A 17,532-nucleotide genomic window follows, 5' to 3' on the forward strand; every position below is an offset into this window, starting at 1 on the left:
GAAGTCCAGAGTCCAAAGTCCAGCTTTGCTTTTCTTTTTCAACATTCCTCTGGCTATTCGGGGTCTTCTCTGGTTCTAAACAAATTTTAGGATTATTTGTTCTAGCTCTGTGAAAAAAAAAATTTTTTTAAAGATTTTATTTATTTATTCATGAGAGACAGAGAGAAACAGAGGGAGAAGCAGGCTCCCAAGGAGCGGGAAGCCCAATGCGGGACTTGATCCCAGGACCCTGGGATCATGACCTGAGCCGAAGGCAGACGCTTAACCATCTGAGCCACCCAGGCGCCCGCTCTGTGAAAATGTTGATGGTATTTTCATAGGAATTGCATTGAATGTGTAGATTGCTCTGGGTGACATACACATTTTAACATATTTATTCTTCCAATCCATGAGCATGGAATGTTTTTCCATTTCTTTGTGTCTTCCTCAATTTCTTTCATGAGGGTTCTGTAGTTTCTAGATTACAGATCTTTTACCTGTTTGGTTAGGTTTATTCCTAGGTACCTTATGGTTTTTGGTGCAAATGTAAGTGAGACCAATTCCTTAATTTCTCTTTCTTCTGTCTCATTGTTAGTGTATAGAAATGCAACTGATTTCTGTAATCAGTGAGTTCTTTACCTGGACACTTTCCCAAAATTGATTCAATTGGATTGTGTGTGTGTGTGTGTGTGTGTGTATGCATGCATGCATGTTGTATGTATGTTTTTGGTATTTTGTTCAGGGTGACATAATTAGAGCTCCAGGGAAGTAGGACCCATATTATCAAAGGTACAAAAGCAAGAAAATGCAAGAAGTATTTTAAAGATGAAAATAAGCCAACTTTTTCTGGAAAATAAGTTGTATGTAGAAGAAAAATAAAAGGTCACATAGAAAACGAGGATGGAACCATGTTTTATGGCCCTTGAATACTGGACAAACTTTTGTATTTAATTTTGTGGCAATGGTGAATCATTCATGGTTTATAAATAAAGAAATGATAAAGATAAATATATCAGATAGATTGAAGAGGGGGTAGCGGGAGTAGGAAGATCAGTTCAGGGACTATTACAGTTGTTACACCTGAGCTAGGTAATAGTATTGGGAACAGAAAATAGATGGATAGATGTGAGAGCTATTTCAAGGGCTTCATAGGATTTGCCAAGCCCCTTTCTCCCAGAACTTGTATATTTTGTATTCAATTCTGGAGTCAAAACAAAACAAAACAAACTACTACTACCACTACCAACAACAAAATATGTTGATTCCTTTAACTGTTTTGCCTAAGTCCACAGGGCTACTCAGAAGCACTCAGGCCTCAAACTCAAGATTCTTGATTGTTCTCCCCATACACTTTTTGGTGTTGTTTCTTCAAGGCAGTCTCAAGTCTGCTAATGCAGTTTTTCACTGTTAACATATCAAACTTTTTTATATCCAGACATTTAAATTTTAAAAAATCATAATTCAACACCCTCCTGAGAGGGCTGAGTGCTTTGCAAACATTCTGTCAGAACAGCCCTCTGAGAAAGGGAGGCAAGCTATCCCCCCATCCTTGAATGTTGGCAAATAGAAAGTTACCTTTGATTCATCCTTGTGTCCTTTGAATAACTGTTTTGTTATTTCAATAAAGGTCAGAAGGCTTAATGCACAGGGAAAGGTTTGCTCAGGTTTTTTTTCCTTTATTTTTAGAAATGAACACAAATGCAAACCCTATTCACTGGTGGCTTTGAGATACACAGTTTCACCACCAAGAAGCAGTTGTGATTTTTAATCAGAAAATGAAACCCAGAAAATTCGCATCAACAGACATAGCCTTATTTTGGCATTGCCTCTTCAAAACTTGAGCTATCCCAAGGATGATGGACAAAACCAGAGATGGTGTGCTCTCTTTAGAATAAAAGCTCTGTTTAATAACTCATTTTTGGTTGAATTACAAATATCATCTTTTCACTTTGGCTATGTGGTTTAATTTTCGTTTGTTTTTGTTGTCTGCATTTATTTTTTAATTCTTTTTCTTTTTTAGATTTTTTAGTTTATTCATCAGAGAGCAAGAGAGAGAAATCATGAGCAGGGAGGAGGGGTAGAGGGAGAAGCAGTCTCCCCGCTGAGCAGGGAGCCCGACAGGGGACTTGATCCCAGGACCCTGGGATCATGAGCTGAGCCGAAGGCAGACGCTTAACGACTGAGCCACCCAGGTGCCTATCTGTATTTATTTTTTTAAGATAGGGCCACTGGTCTGAATCCTAGGCAGGGACACAACATTCTATTGGAGGGAGGCCCTACTAGCTGTATTCATGCTGATCTTCATAAATCTAGGCAAACATTCTTTTGCTCCCTTTCCACATCTTGGTAAGCATTTTTTCATTCATGTATTCAACTAACCCTTTTTGCCATGATGTTTATCTCTCTTCCCTAAGCAGTGTCTCAGGTTAGTTGAGATGTTATACTTCTTCGGTTATTCTAAAAGTGCAAAGTTATCAACTTCACTGGGAGAAGTTGCTGTGTAAGATCAACAGCAATGATAGAAACAACAGCAGCAACACAAGTATTGATCACTTATCAAATGCCAGGCTGAGTTTTAAATGTTCGGCAAGCTCTGTCTCATTTTGTTGCAAGAAAACCCTAACAGAGTGGATATTGTTTTCATCCCCATTTTGTACTCTGAGTCAACAGACAGAAAGAGAGGTGAGGGTAGGTAACTCACTTGAGGTCATGTGGCTTATAGGCAGACTGCGGTATTTTCTCCTTGCCTCCTCCAATTCTTATCAGCTGTTACGGAATCCACTCTAAGAGCCTGCTGAGATGCTAGAAGCAGCCCTACATGCCTGCATGTTTTAAGGAAGATATAGTTTATTGATGAATACAAACCCCTCAAGGAAATACCTTCCCAAATGATGAAAAGCTCTTTTTCTTTTATGGGCAGTTTCTGGAGTATACGTATGTAGAAATCTTGTATAGTCCATTTTAATTCTTAAAATAGAAAAACAGTGAAGGAAGAAAACAGCTTAGCATTCTTCAACTTAGGTGTAAATGTGAGGGTGACTTAAGCTTTGATTCTTTCTTCTTTCCCTAAGTTACAAAGACAGTTAACATCAGTGAATTAGCTTTTGTTTTTATGTATCTCATTTAATGCTGTGATTGGGGAGACTTGGGTAGCTTCCTGTAAAACCCGTCATGACAGAAAAGAAGCTGATTTCAGATCTTCAAAGTGCTGAACTGAGTAAGTAAAAGAAAAGTACTGGCTGTGGATTATGAGTTTGGTCACAAACCTTCAAACTGTGGAATTCTATTTCCATTTTTGGTTGTGGTTCTCTAGGGCTCCAAACACAGATCAAAGGCCTCTTCTTGCTTTCATTTTTAATGGGTTACTCCTTAAGAAGTAAAACCTACTGCACTCCTGGGTCTTCTACAACAGGACTCCCCTATGAGCTGACCCCAGCTTCTCCACCACCCCAAAGAGATCTGTGTGTGATCTATGTGTAGATCAGCTCTCAGCCAGAGTTATTATAAGTCCTGCTGACCTACGTCCAGAGTGGCCCCCATCTGGATTCAAATACCAATATTCAGAACTTGGAAACCCACCAAAATGGACACCAGTCCACCCTGGCACTCAGTTTGGAGTTCTTAGGTGATTTCCATCCAAGATCCTCTTTGGCAGAGCCCCACTTGCTCCCTCTTGCCAACAAGAAGGAAAAAAATAAACAGTTTTAGAATGCACAAATAGGGGAAAAATACCTTCCAAGTGAACAAAATGTTTAGGGCAATGGATCCATTGCAAAATGTTCATATATGAGCAGTCATTTATCCTTGATAATGTGTGGGTATCTGAACCTTATTATATTATTTAATTCTGTATTCATACATAAGAGTAATAAGACCAATTGTAAGACCCCATGAATATGTTTGGATGCATTTTTAACCACACTTATGTTTCTCCATCCATTTTATGTTTTACCATTTTTAAAAAATTATATTTTAAAATACTGTGAATTGGATTAAAGTACTCTATAAAATGGATATTTAGAAAGTCTAAACATTGTTTCAATTGGGACCAAAAAAATCTCATTTTGCTGGATTTATTCTTTCATATGGAGAAAGTATCAGGGAGTGACATAGAATGAATTACGAAGAACAAAAATAGATTATTCTGTGTGTGTGTGAGTGTGTTTGAGTGTGTGTTCCCAGATTAAGAATTGGTTCCACTCTTCCAAAACTCTGGTAACAGAGGCTAAACTTTGAAGGAACACAGAGAAAAAAGAACAAAATCATGAAAGATTTCTACCCAGAGGGTTCCCTTAGACTCATATTCTTTTTCTTTTTTTTTTAAGATTTTATTTATTTGACAGAGAGAGACACAGCAAGAGAGGGAACACAAGCAGGGGGAGTGGGAGAGGGAGACAGAGAAGCAGGCTTCCCACCAAGAAGGGAGCCCGATGCAGGGCTCGATCCCAGGACCCTGGGATCATGACCCGAGCTGAAGGTAGACGCTTAACGACTGAGCCACCCAGGCGCCCCTAGACTCATATTCTGATAGTGTAATTATGTCCCACCTCAAAGTGGCTTGGAATTCAACAAGCAAAAGAGAAACCATTTTAAGAACTAGGTTACAATTTATATCTCCAAACCATTAACTAAGTGTTATTACACCAGGCATAATGATAAATAAACCTCCATGTATCTCTGAGTTGCAACAAACTCTCTCATCATCAGACTTTTGCAAACACTATTGCTTTTCTTCCTGATTGGAACCCACTCCCTGAAGCTTGCCTTCTTTCCCTCATCTACACACTACTCACTCTTCATCTAGTTGATATCAGATATCAAGTTTCAACTTACTGCCTATATTCTCTTGAAATACTTCCTTGATCCCCTCCTACCCACCAAAATACCTCTCATCTGTGCTTCCAATGTGCCCTACAGTTTTCCATTTGTGTCATTTATGACACTGAATTATCTTGTTGTATCTGTTTTTGACAGCAAACTGTAAGTTCTATAAGTCAGAATCCATAGGCTATCTTGTTTACCTCTGTGTCTAGCCCAATATTTTGTTTGTTTGTTTGTTCCAAGTTTTTATTTAAATTCAATTTAGTTAACGTATAGTGTAATATTGATCTCAGGAGTAGAATTTAGTGATTCATCACTTACATTTAACACCCAGTGCTCATTACAACAAGTGCCCTCCCCATCACCCATTTAGCCCCTCCCCCCACACCTGTCCTCCAGCAACCTTCAGTTTGTTCCCTGTAGTTAATATAGTCTCTTATGGTTTGTCTCCCTCTCTTTTTTTTCCTTCTCCTATGTTCATCTGTTTTGTTTCTTAAATTCCACATATGAGTGAAATCATACGGTATTTGTCTTTCTCTGACTTACTGATTTCGCTTAGCATAATACAGTCTAGCTCCATCCATATCGTTGCAAATGGCAAGATTTCACTCTTTATTAGCCTCATTTTTGATATATAGTAAGTGCTTGATAAAAAATTCTCATCTAAATGGGGAACAAATGTATACCATGGTTTATTTAAGAGCTTCTTAAACCACACAACAGTTTCCCGTGTGTTCACAGGGAAACTGCAACATAGACCACCAAGCTTAGGATATTTCCCACCTTATCCACCACAGGTAATCAAGAGCCAGAACTTCTTCATTTTTTTTCTCAGGCTTCACCACTGAAAAGTTGGCTTTAAACCATGCTTCCAATGCCCCACATGATTCCTGATTCTTGTGTATATTACTGGCCCATCTGCCAGTGGGTTTGCCCAACCATCTGCCTGAGTTACACTGTCTGAATCTTTGCTTCAGCATCTCCTCAGAGCATTTCTCCTTTCTTCCCATTGTGCAGTCTCTCCACTTCCTATTACTTCCCTCAACAGCTGATGCAACAGCCCACCTCTGCTGTCATTTGAGAATATCACAAGTCTGACCCCACAGTACTGATGTGGAGAGACGCAGCTTCCATCATACCAGTCTTGCCTCAAGATGACTTTGAAACACTTTTCAGGCTACAATGCTTCCCAGGGATGTTGTCTTTTTATTTCAGAAAGATTTCAATAACATCAAGTCCCACCCTTACAGAGGTTCCAGGGAGGTGAAGGAATGATGCCAAACCTTCAGCAACTGTCCCCCAGGTCCCAGCCATACAGCACTCCTCTTACTTCAAGTGACAGCTTCTAAGGAGAAGGTAAGATTGGCTGATCCCCAGAAAAGAAAGCTGGTCTATGTTGTTCTGGAGCCTGAATGAAAAAAAGTAGCTCCAATGACATTTTGAAAACAATTATTAAGGAAAACAACCCAAATACATTCTCTATAGATTTATTTCCAAATGAGTGAATACCAATTATTCCCTTTTGTTTAGTATGAAAGCTTCAGAAGAGGTAGTGTTGATATTTTTCTGCATATATATAATTTACATCACACATGCATATATGCACACATATGTATAGCTCATAAGATCATCTTAGAAAGAAAAATATGCTGCTACCCACTAATCTTCAAGGAAGTCACCCCCCTCTTATTGAAAATCCAGCATATATAAAAGACTTAATTTGAATACTACCATGGTTTAGAGATTTTGAGACCACATTAATAGACATATCGAGGAAACCAGAGATTGCCATTTTAGCTCTTATTTCTCAAGACATGGCCTTAAATGTTTCCATGGGATCATCCCCTAAATGAACCAAGATCAGTCAGATAGAGAAATTTATGCTGAGGAATGTTGACAAGGGAAGCAAAGCAATATAAATTTGGTCATGTCTTTGCTTTCCTCAAGAACCCCCTTTCTTTGGTATGAAGAACAAAGCTTTTTATAGAGTCCTTGTCTTCTTGACTAACCTCATTTCAGGCCCATTCAACTTGGTGTCCTGTGTTCTAGTTCTACTCTTGCTAATTAATACCTTCTAAGCTATTCCTTGAAGAGCCTTCCCTACCCTGTCATCCCAGACAAGTCTAGATCACTTTGATCTGTACTTAAATTACACTGTACTTCTCCACAGCACTCAAGACAATTCTAAGTTAAACAATCATCTGTTTACTATTTTTCCTGAACTAAAGTTCAATGAAGATAGAGAGGTTCTAGATAGCTTGTTTGCCACTTTATTACTACCATGGTCAATATGTAGAAAAATTTCAATCAATATTTGTTGAATGAATGAACACCTAATACACTAGGTACTTCATGATCTCCCCATGCACTCTCTAACATATTTTATTCATGGTCTTTATCATGGGTCAGCTGGGTGGCTCCACTCTTAATGTACCCAACCAGAGGATCAACCTGGGGGGATACTTCATCTCCTTTCTGTGTTTCTTGCCTACACAATTATTAAGGCTCATCTTCAGTCTCAGCAGTTCCATAAAGTTTCATATGGTCTTTCCCTCCAGAATGGTTTTGCTCTTCTCAGGTCGTGTGCATTATATATTTTGCATCGTTACTTAATGTCATCATAGCTATGCAATATTTTCTCCCACTGGGATGTCATGGTGTCTTTTTTTTTTTTCCTACCTCAGCTTTCCTTAGTACTTTCTTAGGTGGTCCTAAAACAAATAATGTATGATACTAAGAAACACACACACACACACAGATGTAGTGTTATTTTGACGATTTTGTCTCAGATTGATGCCCTGAGGTTCCCACTAGCCATTTGTTACTTATACTTTGAAATTAGTTTCTACATCCTGGGGACTTTTCACTTTCTCCTTAGAATGACATTTTGGCCAATTTTTCTATGCCAAATGACCTTGACTACATTCAGTAAGCACTCTCATTACCCAATTCTCTTTCTTAAAGAAAAAAGATCACTGTCACAAGAGATAAAACGGGGATATGTGTTCAATCAATTTATATTGAACAAATGAATTATTGCCTACATATCTCTAGCTCTCTTTCAAATACATAAAAGAGATAAAACAAATAGAAGGAAATCATTTCTCCTGAGTTCTACAATCCTATTGACAATGTAACCTAGGACACAAAAATTTTAAAGATATGTCAGCCAGGTTGGACTTAGTTACCAAAAGCAAAAAATTACCCAAAACTCTCAGAAATAAGGCACATTAAAGATTATTTCTTGCTCATGTTGTTTGACCATCATGGGTCAGCTGGGGCTCCACTCTTAGTGTATCCAACCAAAGGATCAGCATGAGGGAGGCTCCATTTCTGTGTTTTCACAATTCCCGAAGTAGGAGAAAGAAGCAACATGAATGTGCACTGGCTTTTAAAGTTTCATTGACCCCCCCCCAAAAAAGTCAAATGGACATGCCCAACCTGAAATGGGTGTGAAAGTACAATCCTCCCATGAGCCTGGGAAAAGGAAAACAGGGATCATTTAAGACATTGCACTAATGACTAGCCCAGGGAGCAATTGCTAAATTTTGCAATGTAGATCATTCATTATAAGAAAACTGAGGAAAAGAAAAGGAGGATAGACTTTATAGAACAAATAAAGTAGTAGTCCAAGTCCTCTTGGTAGTCAAGAGGAACTACATCATAGGGTGAATTTTTAAGGACTAAATGAATGAAATGTAAATTTACCATTCTCAAACAAATGTTTAAGGGGGAGAAACAGTTGCAGATTGAGTGAGTTTGGTCCCAAGGAGTCTGATAGCAGCAAGAGGATATACTGCTGGGAAAACTGGACTGGTATGAGCAATCAGAGTGGGTGCCAACGTTTGAGAAGTGTGGTGTCAAAGCCAAAGGTATAGGCACAGCATCTGGAACTTTATTGGGAAGTAATAAATGAAGTCAGCACTGTGGAGTGCTGGAAGAACTGTGGTTCTGGTGACACTCAACATTTGGAGTGACACCCTGCTGCGGTGGACCAGTAAACAGAAACGGACCCTGCAGGAAGTTGAACTGCTATAGAGGGGACATGTTTCATCCCAGGCCATCTGGTAGAACTCCCAGATCTGAGGGCAACCTGAGGTGCTAACCAGGAAACTCAGAGAGTGGACAAGTTAGAGAAGGAAAGTCTAGTGGTGTGTGTGTGTGTGTGTGTGTGTGTAATTTGCGAAGTCTGTGAAAGAGCTAGTTGTGCAGATGGCTCATGTTCATGAAGAGCAGACTAGAAAAATCGGATGAAAAGAGGAATTCCCGGTGATATTACTCAGCCGTTTGCAGCAATGTGGATGGAACTGGTGGGTATTATGCTAAGCAAAATAAGTCAGTCAGAGAAAGACAAATACCATCTGATTTCACTCGCATGTGGAATTTAAGAAACGAAACAGATGAACATGGGGGAAGGAAGGAAAAATAAAATAAGATGAAAACAGAGAGGGAGGCAAACCATAGTAGATGTTGAACTCTAGGAAACAAACTGAGGGTTGTTGGAGAGGAGGTGGGTGGGTGGATGGGGTTACTGGGTGATGGACATTAAGGAGGGCACTTGATGTAATGAGCACTGGGTGTTATATGCAACTGATGAATCACTAAATTCTACCCCTGGAACAAATAATACAGTATATGTTATCTACATTGAATTTAAATACATTTTTTTAAAAAATAGAGAGGAATTCCTGGTAAAGAGAACATTTCAGGAATTCATCAAACAAATGTGACTTCACAGAGAGCCTTGTGGTTGTTTTTGGAATACAAGTAGGTAAGGATATTTAAGGATATATTCGCCTAAGGAAACCAAACAAAGTGACCTGAGTGTAGAGAAGCGAGAAGAACATGAAGACAGACAAATCAGATGTCTTTAATGCAGAGGATGAAGCCCCTAAACCCCTCCAAAATGTTCAGATGACACCAGTTGGGACAAGAATTATGCAGACCAAGGACAAAGTACCAAGGTGCTCGTGCAGAATCCCTTGTGGCCTTAGGCAAGTAGCTCTGTTGCGGGAGGACTCCAGCCCCTAACTCTGCTGACTCCAGTTATTTCCCAAATGCTCCAAATCCAACTATGCCCACTCTAGTTGAGTACCAGAAATTACGTTGTGTACATTTTTCCTCCAAAGGATTCTACAGAGTCTGACCTATGCTCCTACAGATTTTCTCCGTTCAGTAACCTTCTTAGTTCCTGTTGATTTTTCCAAGGTTAGTTAAAAGTTAGATGTCTCAAAAAAAAAAAAAAAGTTAGATGTCTCAGACAGCTTCATACAATGACTGTAACCATCAATATGCTTAACTTGCTGTCAGACCTGCGGCCAGGTGGAGCCAACATCCCCAAACTTGCATGGCTTTGTATGTCACATCAGGTTTCCTAAAATATCCCTCTTCGGTTCTACTCAGAATTCAGTGCTTAGTTACTTCCTCATCCCAAATTCCAATGTTGCTTAATAAAAATGAATGCCTCATGCAGTTAGATCAAAATTTTGACTTTAATTTTTGTTTATAGTATTTGTAAATCTCTGCTAAATTTTAAAATTTGCATAAAATATTCTAGGCCAAATGTGGCCCACTTATTTATTCAGTAACCACTTATTGTGAAATGACTGTACTTTTGGTTGAATAGATGTTTGCCATTGCAGGGTTCATAGTCCAGTGTGGAAATCAAACAGATGGACAAATAGCTGAAGTTCAGTAAATTCTGTGAGAGAGGTATGATAACCACACCAATGATGGTAGTGATGAAAAGAATTGAAGTCTTTGGTAAAGTCCCCAGGTAGTTATAACACAAGTCCCAAATTGCCGGAACCTCTATGGTTCTAACTGAATGAACACTAGTTCTCTGGTATTTCTGACATTATACAGGCTGCTATAAAAAATAACTTATTTCTAAATTTCTTCTGGGCTCTGCTCCTGCTGTCTCAGATACATTTTAAATATCACTGGGCCCCAGTTTCCATTTGCAGTCACACGAGGGCACTGCTTTTTCTCCTAGGTCTGTTTGAAGGATAATCAAAGGAGGCAATGGGCTTACAGGAGGCTAAATGTGGATGCCTCACATTTTGCTGGGGGCAGCCTTGCCTCTGTGGCCAATGCCTTCTTGTCTTTGATTATTTCCTGCTTTGTTATTCAACTGTTTACGAGTAACACATGGTCATCTGTATTGGCAGGACTAGAATGAGAATCTTGACTGCAGAGGTTTGTGTCAAACAAAGAGACCAAGATAAGGGTGATTTATACACCACTGGTTACATATCTTGGCCAAGATGAAAGATGAGAAGAGCACAATCAATATTCTGTATAATTGTTGATTAGTAGTACTATTCCTGCTAATTATATTCCTGAGATGGTTAGGAAAAGTTTATTCCCCTAGAGAAAGCTGCACAGGAGTAATTTCATCTAGTTTCTATATTGATACTATAAAATAAGAAGTATGGGATATAAAAATGAGAAAATCATTACTTAATCTCAGAGGTTCTTGTTTCTTCTTTTTTAAAAATCTAGCATCAGTGTAATAGATGCAAAGATTATTACTGAAAAAGAGTTGTCTGAACTCTTATTTGCAACATCTTGGGAAGCTGGACACTGGCTCTTGGCGTCTTAGCTATCAGCTAAGCCCAAGAAAGAAAAACTGAGGAAAAGGCCTGTGAGAACGGGTTTCAGTAGAACTCATCCAAAAGGTGGTAACATCATTGTTTACTAAACCTAATGAAGACTAGAACCTCAAGGTTATCTGATGGGTCCCAAATCTAAAAGGAAGTCCCTCTTTCTCTCTGTCTCTTTGTCTCTCTGTCTTTCTCTCTCTATCTCAATCCCTATCTCTTTTTTATTTTGTCCTACAGAAATGGTTGTCTCTAGCCATCGTATCTGACCCAGTGGCTGGAGACATCGGAGCCCCAGTAATTCTCCTGGGTAGCCATGGTGATTCCCTTTTCTGACATTCTGCAATATTCATGCTTATCACTACCACCAACATCATCACCACATCACTACCACTCCACTCAGTGAACTTTGTGGACTCTGGCCTCCCCAATTTCTTATTGCCAATACCAGTGCATGTTCCAGGGCCATTGTCCAGAATCCCCCAGGGGAAGTACTGGACTTCCTATGCAAGACATCTAAATTTCAGACAATTTTCATTTGACAAACATTCATTGAATGCTTATCATAAGCTGAAATATAGTAACACCAGTATGACTAAGCCATATACCATTGGTGATGGAAAATCCAATGCTTAAGAACAACAATGAAAGCGGTTATGTGCTTACTATATGGCTGGTGTTGTATGAAGTACTCTGTATATATTATTGCATTCAATCTCTGCAACACACCAATGGGATAGTTCATATTCTTATGTTTTTGTTTTAGGTGAGGAAATCAAGGCTAAAAGAGATTAAATCATTTGCAGAGTGATATAGGTTATCAGTTGCAGGGTGAAGATTCAGACCGAGGCAATCTTTCTTCAAAGATGTTAACCACTGTACTTTCCCCTCTCTCTGTGCCTCACCACAGGTAACACATCTCTTCTGTGTTTAGTGGGGTGGCACCCAGGTGCTCCAGTTTCACAATGTGATTATGTCATCATTCTGTGAGTGGGGCCACAGACTCTGGCTGGATTTATCCACTTCTAAAGTATGCTGGAGATCCTTAGGTATAATTCCATAGTGGCTCATCTGCTCCTGTACTTTGTAAGGTGTCATTGTCCTGTTCACAGTTCTGAGCCACTCTAGGGCATGATGATAGTAGTTGTTACTCTCAGAGTCCACATGCCATCTCTCTCCTTTACATGTTCATAAAGATGACCCATATTCCCTATCCAGTGCAGCACACTTCTACCTGAGAGAAATCATCATATTCCAAAGCCTTCTGGTCAAACGTAACCAAGGTCCAGGGGACTCAGAATCTCTCTGACTCCCAGGATTCCCTCTTTGGGGTCCTGGTCCTTCACACGTCACCAAGCCAAGCCAAAAATCAGAACAAATGCTGTGGCATCGTTATGCTTCACTGATGTCTGGGTTATCTTACTCTCCCAGTGGATCTTTGCTAAAGTATTTCATTTTCACTCAAAGGAAAAACCACTTTTATAGCAAATAGGGAAACTTACTTAGCAAATGGAAACCTATTCCATTCTAGTTCCATCACAGCAGTTTTCCACCATGTTAGCCACCCTAGCCTTGAATGTCCTACAGACGAAGCTTTGTGGTTGAAGTCTTTGAAAAGCATCTTCTGTGGCATGGCCAGCAAAGTTTCCTCCTAGAAATAGACACTCTGCTGTCCTGTCATCACTAAGTCCTCTCTCCTTGCCTGTGGCTCTCATTGCACATTTCCCTGTGGGGCTCTATCCATAGGGTCATAGTGTCTAAGAGTGTCCCCTATATCCACCTTCTGAACCCATAGTATCTACCAGTGCATTTCTATATAACCACTGACTCTTGCTAGGACATTAGAGTCAAGTTCCTGGCAAACAGAGAAATATGGACTAATAACTAGTCTTTTACTATGTAGTGTCTCCAATTCGATGTTTGTTCCCGACCTTCAGGAGCAGATCTAAGTTTTTGGGGGGACTTGAGGCCTATCTAATTAAACAGTCTCTTTAAGAAAAATAATACAAAATAAACAAAAATAAATAAAGAAAAAACCCTGAACAACACAACACAATATTATGGACAAAATTGTATACAAATTAGTATTTATGTAGTCTAATAAAAGAAATCAAGATTTTAAATTTTAATTTAATTTTTTTTCATTGCTTTACTTAAATTTTAATTTTAAAAGCTTTAAAATACCACAGGTGTTACCATATGTAGATACAAAGAATGTTAATTTTTGAATATTTTTAATATTTAAAGTATTTTAAAACTTTCAGTTAACATACTATAAAATTAAGTTTAAGTGTACAGTTTATGAATTTTAACAGATATGGATTCATGCAACTACTAACACAATGAAGATACAGAACAGTTAATCACACCTTATCATTTCCTCATACTTTCCCTTTATAGTTAAACATACTCCCCCAAACCCTAACCCCTGGAAAACACTGATTTTTTTTTTCTCCTTCCATGTGGTTTTACTTTTTCCAGAATGTCATACAAATGGAATCATATGCTATTGTAAACTTTTCAGACTGACTTTTTCTACTTAACAAAATGTCTTTATGATTCATCCAAATGGTTGCATAACTACGGTTTTGTATTCTTTATTATTGGGTAGTATTCCATTGTGTGAATGCATTCACAGTTGATCTCTTCATAACATTTTTTCTACATTTTGTGACAGCGCACTATTTATAAGACAAAGATTTTATAATATTCTTTCTAAGATAATAGAAAATTTGGTCTTTCTCCTAACATGATTGAAATTTGATTTTTACTGCTGATATTTTTTAAATGTCTTTCAGTTGTATCAATTTGTTTTAGTAAATTTGGGCAAAATTTTCAAATTATTATCAAACTCCCAAATTTCTTTATACTTGAGCAGTAAGGTTTGGGAGAATTTTTGAAGACTAGCTCTGGCTCTATATATTTTTAAGTTTGTACATACACCTTTGGTTTTTCTCCATTTCTGTCATCCTTTGGATGCCAGGTACCATGTGGCACAATCCTGCTGAGAGTCAGCCTCTGACCCTGTACCTTCATCATGTTACTGCTCCCTGTGAGTCAGCACAGTGGGCAGTGGGAATAGTCCTGGAAGCCATGACTGCACTGGGATAGCTAGCAAGAATTCAATCATCCATGCAAGAGCTGCAAACCACAAACTATAGCTCACTAAATACAAACCAAATGTATCCCCTACTCAACTTCCTCTTAGCTGTATCCCAAAATTTCCGATGCCATCCCCCAAAGGAGGAGGTATGTGAAGGGGAGGGTGTCAAAGTACAAATACATATGATCTTAACTGATAGGAGTTCAAATATTTTAACTTTGTAAATGTGTAAAACAAAGAGATTCTGTTTTCACCAGCCTGCTACAGCTGCCCTCCATGGAGACTAGGCCACAGTATTAAACTCTGAGGTCCAGGTGGTTTGGGACAATCCATTCCAATCCCATGTCACCCTCAGAGCCCCTGTTCTGGGTATAGGAAATGCCACAAAACTGCATAGTAGACCCTGTAATTTTTCTCTTTGCTTCTAGAGAATGTTTCTTGATAACTCTCTGCTTTCTCAGGCCTCTCTTAAGTAGGGTTTAGATAATCCTTATTTATTCGCTCACCACTACCTGCCCTTAGAGGGTTTCCATCCTCTATCTTTTTTTTTTTCCTTCTGAGAGTCTTTGGAATATTCCCCACATGTGTTCCCGAATGAATTAGGTGAGTTTCCTAAGGGAATTCTCGAAGTATTCCTTGCACCTTCTATTGATTATCTATGCCAATTATGTAGCATTCCGATGGTTTTGGTAGGTACCAGGTAACTCTCCTATATGAATGACTACCACCTCTAGGGGGCTTCTGTGGAGAGTAATCACTTCCCATGGCTCTAGATCTATTGTTTCTGCAGGGGTCCACTGGTGTAACCATCTAAAAAAAAATAGCAGTGCTGCTATCCTGGGAGAAAAGTAGAAAAGCATCTTGTTCCTTCCTGGTAAACAATGACTTGATTAACTGCTTTGAAAAATCAAACCAACAAACAATAACAAACATCCTAAGGTGTTAACAAGCTGAAGGACTCTTGTATGTATCATATTTCCCTTTCCAGCTGACATGTAGATGTTAAAAGTGCTCTCTAGAGACAGTTCTCTAGTCTTTATTTCCCCAAGAGGAATCTTCTGATTCTGGGAGGCATCTTCTACACATTATTAAGATGGATAAACGGTAGTCTGAGTGAGAATGAACCTATTGCCTAGGGAATAACTACAGTGCAATGTGTGGGTGTATGTGTGACTGTTAATCAGAAGGGAGAGCTTTAACTTTGGGCTTTAGGACACTATATTTGGTCTTGTGTGGTTCAACATGGAGATAAAGGATAAAATGTATTACATTTGTGGAACAAGAAAGTTGTAAAGAATAATCAGTACCCTCTATGGTAGAATCAAGATTCCAAACTACTAATCATCTTGGGATCCAATAATTCCACTTCTAATCTTTGAGTCTGAGAAAATAATCAGCAAAGTAAGTGACTATTTGTTTACCAGAATGTTCAAGCATGACTTATAAAAGCAAATACTGTGAGAGAACTAATAGTCACTGCATTAGTTTGCTAGGACTACCATAGCAAAGTACCACAGACAGGTGGCTTAAGCAACAGACACTTATTTTCTCACATTTCTGGAGGCTGGAAGTCTAAAATAAAATTGTTGGCAGGGTGGTTTCTTCTAAGTCTCCTCTCCTTGGCTTATAGATCATCTTCTTCTCCCTTTGTCTTCATGTGGCCTTCCTCTGTGTGCCTCTGAGTCCTACTCTCCTATTTTTATAAGGATCCCAGTCATTTTGCATTAGGGCCCACCCTAATGATCTCACTGTAATTTATTACCTCTTTAAAGATCCTATCACCTAATACAGCTCCATTCTGAGATACTGGGGGTTAGGACATCAACATATGAATTAAAGGGGAAACAATTCAGTCCATAACAGTCACAAAGTTGGAAATCCATTAAAATAATTATGGTATGTGTACTTTATACTCGGCAGCCACTAAGAATTACATTTTGGGAATATTTAAGGGTGTAAGGAAATGTTCATGGTAAAGAGTTAATTTTAAAAATGGGTTATAAAATTATTTAGAATATAATACTGATTTTATTAAATTACACAAAAAACCCCTCAGATCTATAATATATATTTTACATTTACCTAATTCTTGCCCCATCTGTTCACATGAACCTAACACTTATATCAAATCTCACTGTCGTGAGTTTCTGAAGATTGTGTGGAGTGTTTTGTGGATGCTCAGTTCTAAGTCAGCATCTAAAGTGTTCTCTAAAGCTGGTCAACCACTGGCCCCACTGGCCAAGTAATACCTCCTCCTATTCCACCAGGCAGAGCAACTTCCCTTCAGAAGCCACTGCCCATCCTGGCATGATGGGGATGCTGACATCCTTCTCCAGGGATCACAGTTCACCCTGCTCTGCCCCCTCTCTCTGTATCCAGTGTCAGCCCTCCAGGCACTGCTTGGGCCCGGCGATCTCTGGCTACCCTCTTGGGAACTTGTGACACCAACTAGCTCTCTGAAGGCCGAGGTTGAGTATTATTTTCTGGGTAAGTGGGGAAGGGGGTCCCATTCCCAGTGTTGCCAGTTGTGTTGCTTGAGTTCTAACAGTATAAAGAATTGTAGGTGAAATAGCACCTGTTTCAAATTACATCTCCTGTGGTCCCTACAGCTCGTTAACATGAGTCAAATGGGAATTAGGTTGGGAAACAACCCAAGAGACAAGCACTTCTAACTAAAGGATTTCTAACTAATTCACACCATGGTATTTTCATCCTTCATCTTTCCAGGAGGTCCCAGAGATTTCATGATGTTCATTGGATCTCTCAAATCTTTACTTAGACCCAAGCTGACATGCCTGATATATATGTACGTGTGTTGGTATCATTTGTTCTAAATAATTTAACTGATTATATGTACATATATCCACTATAAATATAGATTCTATCTATCTATCTATCTATCTATCTATCTATCTATCTATCTATCATCTATCATCTATCATCTATCTATCTATCTATCTATCATCTATCTATAGAAAGAAGTACTAACTGCTATTTCTTCTGGGTTGTGTAATCATGGGTTTGGCT

This window comes from Mirounga leonina, unplaced genomic scaffold (genome assembly GCF_011800145.1).
Source record: "Mirounga leonina isolate KUSES-001 unplaced genomic scaffold, KU_Mleo_1.0 Mir_93, whole genome shotgun sequence".
Taxonomy (NCBI): domain Eukaryota; kingdom Metazoa; phylum Chordata; class Mammalia; order Carnivora; family Phocidae; genus Mirounga; species Mirounga leonina.